The 6,572-nt window shown below is 40.9% G+C and overlaps 1 long non-coding RNA gene across 1 annotated transcript in view; it reads left to right on the top strand.

Moving 5' to 3' along the window:
* LOC139281494 (uncharacterized) overlaps positions 1-6,572 on the top strand; it is a 40,702-nt gene that overhangs the window by 587 nt on the left and 33,543 nt on the right. Inside the window, exon 2 of the long non-coding RNA XR_011596884.1 lies at positions 49-254. This is a non-coding gene — a long non-coding RNA (uncharacterized lncRNA). The remainder of the gene's footprint in view (positions 1-48; positions 255-6,572) is intronic.

Here is a 6,572-nt window from a genome sequence, read left to right as displayed (position 1 = left end):
TTGCGAACGAAAATGTAAAAGTTTCACTTAATATGTTCTTTTTTGTAGAATCTACCAGCGATGTACTTGAACTCAAAAAAATTGTAACTGTTGAAAATGGCGGCGGTAAGGAGCGAGGAACCATCAGAAAAAAGTTTTTAAAATCATTGTCTGGCTACTAAAAAAAATCTACTTTACTCTTGCATGAGAAAGTGAAAAAATGTATGAAAGTGGCCATGTTAATAGTTCTCTTCAGAAGTTCATGTTACGCAACCGTAAGTTACTCTGATTCGTTTGAAGTTGGATTTAATTCAATGTTTAAGATTTTTTCCCCCTCCTAACTGCAGAATCTGTCGGCTTTAAACTTGACTTTTCCTATTACTTATCCTCAGTCAAAAATGGCGTTCAATAAATTCATGCATAAAATATATATTACTTCCGAAAAAATTAACAACTTTGATTCACCTTTTAAATACTCTAATCGCAGAATTAAAAACATTCCGTTTTCAGTATCCTACATTTTAAATTGTTTAAATCTCTCTTCAGACGGGAGGTATAATTAAAAAAAATGTTCTGGGGTTTATGTTAATTTATTTAAATCTGCCGTCAAACTTGAACTTGACTTTTTCTTGTGGTTCTGCAGACTTGTTTTGTAGGTGGGGGAGGGGAGGAAAGCTGAAAGGTCTCAGTTAAGGAGCAGTGAACTCGGACGGATCTCCGAGGAACCCGAGATATGCTTCCCGTTTCTTTAGTTTAAAACTGCTGTTGGAGGCTAGGATTGCAGAAGCGGGAGCCCTGCTGTTTTTTTTTCCTTTTCGGGGACGGCTGGGTGAACGCGGCGCCATTTTGCAATTTCGAGCTGCTTCTTTGTGCCTTTCTCACTCACCTGGGAAGAGGAAGTGGAAATGCTGCCAGCCAATAGCAGCGGTCGCGTGAAAACGCGCGCGGGCTTTTTGAGCAAACTGAGCGTGCGCGCAGGGTGCACTGTGCAAGAGGATGAGGTTGCAAATGTTCTGCAGGAATGTTGATGCATACGGCGGGGAGTGTAATTATTGTACAATTACACGGATGGAGTAACATATAAAGGGACATATAAAAAAAAACGAGTTACCATCACATAGCACGACATCCTTCAGAAACACCGCCACTTTCTCGGTATCCACCCTGCCCTCTCAAGACCTCTTTTACCCCAACCATATCCAGATTTTCTGTCGATTCCTTACAGCTTTTCTTTTCCTTTTAAAATGTAGTCTAAATTGAATCAAATTAAAAATACTTTTTGTTTCTTTGCTTTTCATATTCCATAATATCATCATCATCATAGGTGGTCCCTCTGAATCGAGGAAGACTTGCTTCCATTCCTGAAGTGAGTTCTTTGGTGGCTGAACAATCCAATATGAGAGCCACAGACTCTGTCACAGGTGGGACAGATAGTCGTTGAGGGGAGGGGAGGGGAGGGTGGGAGTGGTTTGCCGCATGTTCTTTCCGCTGTCTGCGCATGATTTCTGCACGCTCTCGAAGTTGAGACTCGAGGTGCTCAGCACCCTCTCGAATGCACTTCCTCCACTTAGGGCGGTCTTGGGCCAGGGACTCCCAGGTGTCAGTGGGGATGTTGCACTTTATCAGGGAGGCTTTGAAGGTGTCCTTGTAGCGTTTCCGCTGCCCACCTTTGGCTCGTTTGCCATGAAGGAGCTCCGAGTAGAGCACTCGCTTTGGGAGTCTCGTGTCTGGCATGCGGACTATGTGGCCTGCCCAGCGGAGCTGATCGAGTGTGTTCAGTGTTTCAATGCTGAAGATGTTAGCCTGAGTGAGGACGCTGATGTTGGTGTACACCTGTCCTCCCAGGGGATTTGTAGGATCTTGCGGAGACATCTTTGGTGATATTTCTCCAGCAACTTGAGACGCAGAATGCCCACAGCGCTTGGTCTGCCCTCCAGGTCTCTATAACTAGTGCCTGCAAAGAAACACTCGGTTACTCAACCAGGAAGCACCAGGACTGGTTTGATGAGAATGATCAGGAGATCCAAGAGCTAATAGATCACAAGCGCAGGGTGTTTCTGAGCATTAAACAACAACCCAATGTGGGAACAGCAAAACAGCATTACAGACGGCTCAAGGCTGAGCTCCAACAAAAAACCCGGGACCTAAAGAACAGGTAGTGAATGAAGAAAGCACAGGAGATACAGCAGCTGGCCGACAACCATGATGTGTTAGGATTCTTCATTGCAGTCAAGGCCACCTATGGGCCAAACACCCAAGGCCCCACCCCACTGCTAGCCAAGAACAGGGAAACAGTCATCAAGGACACCGAGGCAGTCAGGGCACGCTGAAAGGAGCACTTCAAAGAGCTCCTCAATCGAGATTCTGCCTTTGACTCGAGTGTTCTCAACTCCATACCGCAGCATGCTATCCGCCACCACCTCAGTGAGACCCCAACACTGCACGAGGTAGAAAAAGCCATAAGACAGCTCAAAAACAACAAGGCTACGGGTGCGGACAGAATCCCTCCTCCAACAACAATGTGTATTTAACGTAGTCAAACGTCCCAAGGTGCTTCACAGGTGTGTTACAAGACAAAAATTTGACACACCGAGCCCCATAAGGAGAAATTAGGGCAGATGACCGGAAGCTTGGTCAAAAAGAGAGGTTTTAAGGAGCATATTAAAGGAGGATAGAGAGGTTTAGGGAGGGAATTCTAGAGCTTAGGGCCTAGTCAACTGAAGGCACAGCCACCAATGGTTGAGCAATCATAATCAGGGATGCTCAAGAGGGCAGTATTAGAGGTGCACAGATATCTCGTGGGGGGAGTAACTGCAGATAACTCCAGACCAAACAATTTCATCACCATAGTCTATTTCCTATGCTAACTCCCTGCCTGCACTAGCCCCGCCAACGCCTCTCCTATGGTGCAGTCCTCAAGTCTCATGCCCTGTGACCTGTTTTTGTTACATCCTGTGTCACCCCGCCTCATCCTTGTACACAGCCTTATATTAGTCTCCCAATGATCATTCATTCTCACTTTGCAGCCCTTTCGTGGCCTGGCCATTCAAACCACCTAGACAAACATCAAGTTTTCTCTCTTTGCCATTAACAGAAAACTTCAACCCAAACACATGTTACCAAAGCACCATTCCACTTCTCTCGTACATACATCCATTTCACCATCACTTATACCCCAAATCACAACCATTCAAAACAAACTTTACCTGAACAAAACTTTTAAAGTCTGTCCTCTAGATTTCCTTAAAATAAATTTTTTTATAAATGGAAAATATTCTTGTAGTTCCCCTGACTGAACAATGCTGATGCATCCTGGGAAATTGGGTGCACTGCACATGCTCAGACTGCACAATGTATATTCAGCTGACAGAATCACAGATCTGAGCAAAAATATCAATCCAACACCACTCCTTTGGGAGAGGCTTATGCCTTCAAGTAAAAACTTTAAGGAATGCATTAAAAGATACAAGAGATAATTCAGTTGATACATTTCAGTATGTTACCATGAAAGTCTTATCTTGGAAATTAGAAATTCCAGTTACTGCAAAATAATGGAGAGAGAAATTTTTCAGGAAGCAATTTGAGTGATTTTTGTGAAATCAATAATAGAGCAACACATGGTAGTGTAACAGGAGTTATGACATAAAATTAATATTGAAACACCTGTTAAACTGCTACCCACTGGCATCGCAGGGAAGTATAACAATGAGAGGTGATCTTATCGAAACGTATAAGATTATGAAGGGGCTTGACAAGGTGGATGCAGAGAGGATGTTTCCACTGATGGGGGAGAGACTAGAACTAGAGGGCATGATCTTAGAATAAGGGGCCGCCCATTTAAAACAGAGATGAGGAGAAATTTCATCTCATCAGAGGGTTGTAAATCTGTGGAATTCGCTGCCTCAGAGCTGTGGAAGCTGGGACATTGAATAAATTTAAGACAGCAATAGACAGTTTCTTAAATGGTAAGGGGATAAGGAATTATGGGGAGCAGGCATGGGAAGAGGACCTGAGTCCATGCTCAGATCAGCCATGATCTTATTGAATGGCAGAGCAGGCTCGAGGGGCCATATGGCCTACTCCTGTTCCTATTTCTTATGTTCTTATGTAAATGTATACATTTCAATATGAGAATCTCCATAAGGAAATGTTTACATAGTAATTTCCAATAGAATGTATGACCCAGTTATGAATTTTAAAATCTATCAATAATATATTAAAAATATTACATCTGTGAGCACCTCTGTGAACTTTTTTACACTATAAATTTCTATGTCTACATTAATAATGGAAACTGTCAATGTAAACTGGTCACACTATAATTACACTTGGTGGTGCAGTAGTGGTTCAGTTTTGTGCCTCAGCCGATACTGCAGAGAAACACCTGTGCTGTAATTACACTTCCTGTCTGTAGTGGAGGTGCTGTGCCTCCACTGGTGGGAGGGTATAATTATAGTGTGACAAGATTACAAAAGTAGCTTCTATAATAAATGTGAACATAGAAATTTATATTAGAAAAAGTTGCCATGAGGTGTGCGCAAACATAAGATATTTTAATATATTATATATTGTATCCAGGATGTGTCCATCATTCTTCCAACATACTTTACCACAGATGCAATACAATCTTAAAAAAGGAAAGAAAGCTGGACCGTTCTGATCTGGACCCATGTAACCATGGTATAACGAAAATCTATACAGTACAAAGAAACACATATACACTGTGCAATGAAATACATACAGCACAGAATACTACATACAACTGCACAATTAAATAATTCCGTAAAAGTAGCTTATACATACTGTACAGTGAAATCTAGATAGCTAAGAGTAACATACTATACAGCGAAATCTATACTATAGTGTAGCATATACACACTGGGAAATTCACACAGTTTAGAGAGTAGCATATGCAGTCAACATAAGGAAATGGGCAGATATTCTATGTGGATCTGCTTATGTTATTTTTTATATAAATCAATAAGTGGTATTCTTTATACTGTATGGATCTCTTTATATGGTCTATTCATTTCTCTAGATAGTGTAAATGCAATCAATTTATGCAAAAACAGACTATGGACAAATCCTTAATAAAACTAGGATTCCACAAACACACTATTCAAAAAATAGAATCCTAGATACAATGTTCAGCAAATGCACACTACATAGAATTTCACATACACATTGTACAAGAAAATAGAAACAGTCATTACACTGTAGGAAAACAGTGCAGAGACAAATAGATACTGAGTTTTGATAATCTGACATTCACATTGTTGATCTATATGCAAATAAGCACACTGTACAAATACAATTTAGATAATAACAGACATACAGTACAGGCAAATCTTTACATATGTAGACAAATGAAAATACAAACATTATAGAATACATGCTCATATGTGCATTTGCCAGTATACTGTATCAGCATATAGAGACAGTTTAGAGAATTCCACATGTAAGTGTAAGGTATAAAAACATAAATTGCTGGAAATACTCAGCAGGTCAAGCGACATCTGTGAAGCGAGAAACAGAGTTAAGGTTTCAGGTCAATGACCTTTCGTCAAAACTGGAAAAAGTTAGAGATATAGCAGATCTTAAGCAAGTGCAGAAGCAGGGAAAGGCAGGAGGGGAGGAAAGGACAAAAAGGAATGTCTGATAGGGTGGCAGGCAGGAGAGATGAAATGATAAAAGGTGACAAAAGGTATTCCAGTTTGTCATTTACTCTCTCCTGCCATCCATCCTATCAAAACCTTCCCTTTTGTTCTTTCCTTCCCGCCCGCCTTTCCCTGTCTCTGCACTTGTTTCAAAATCTGCTTTTTCTCTAACTTTTTCCAGTTCTGACAAAAGGTCATCGACCAGAAATGTTAACTTTGCTTCTCTCTCCACAGATGTTGCCTGATCTACTGAGTATTTCCAGCTCTTTCTGTTTTTATGTCAGATTTCCAGCATCCACAGTATTTTTCTTTTCTGTGAGTGTAATTACGTAATTAACCTTAGCTAATTGTAGCAGTCTTGCATCTGAGTCAGAAGGTTGTGGGTTCCGGTCCAAATCCAAAGATTTGAGCATATAATCTAGGTTGACACTTCAATGTAGTACTGAGAGAGTGCTGCACTGTTGGAGGTATCATCGCTCTGATGAGATGTTAAACCGGGGCCCTGTCCGTACTTTCAGATAGATGTAAAAGATCCATGGCACTATTTGAAGAAGCAAGATAACGTATCCCTCAGCCAGTGTCACTAAAGTAGATTAGGTGGTCATTTTATTAATTGCTGTGTGTGGGACAATGCTCTGTGCAAATTGGTTGCTGCATTTCCTTACATTAAAACAGTGACTGTATTTCAAAAGTACATTATTGGCTGTGAAGCACTTTCAGACATCCTGAGGTCCTGAAAGGCACTATATAGTGCTAGTTCTTGCTTTCACTGATTGTGAGTAATGGATGCATACACGCAAAATGACATACTACAGAGAATATCTGTGCTCACCTTTACAAGAAAATCTACATACTCATTCAAAAACACATCTGTACTGGCAAATCAACATAAATACAAACAACTATTCAGACTAATCTACACACACAAGACAGTGC

This window comes from Pristiophorus japonicus, chromosome 15 (genome assembly GCF_044704955.1).
Source record: "Pristiophorus japonicus isolate sPriJap1 chromosome 15, sPriJap1.hap1, whole genome shotgun sequence".
Lineage (NCBI taxonomy): Eukaryota > Metazoa > Chordata > Chondrichthyes > Pristiophoridae > Pristiophorus > Pristiophorus japonicus.
Note: the sequence above shows the minus strand (reverse complement) of the source record. Positions and strands in the feature narration are given on the sequence as shown.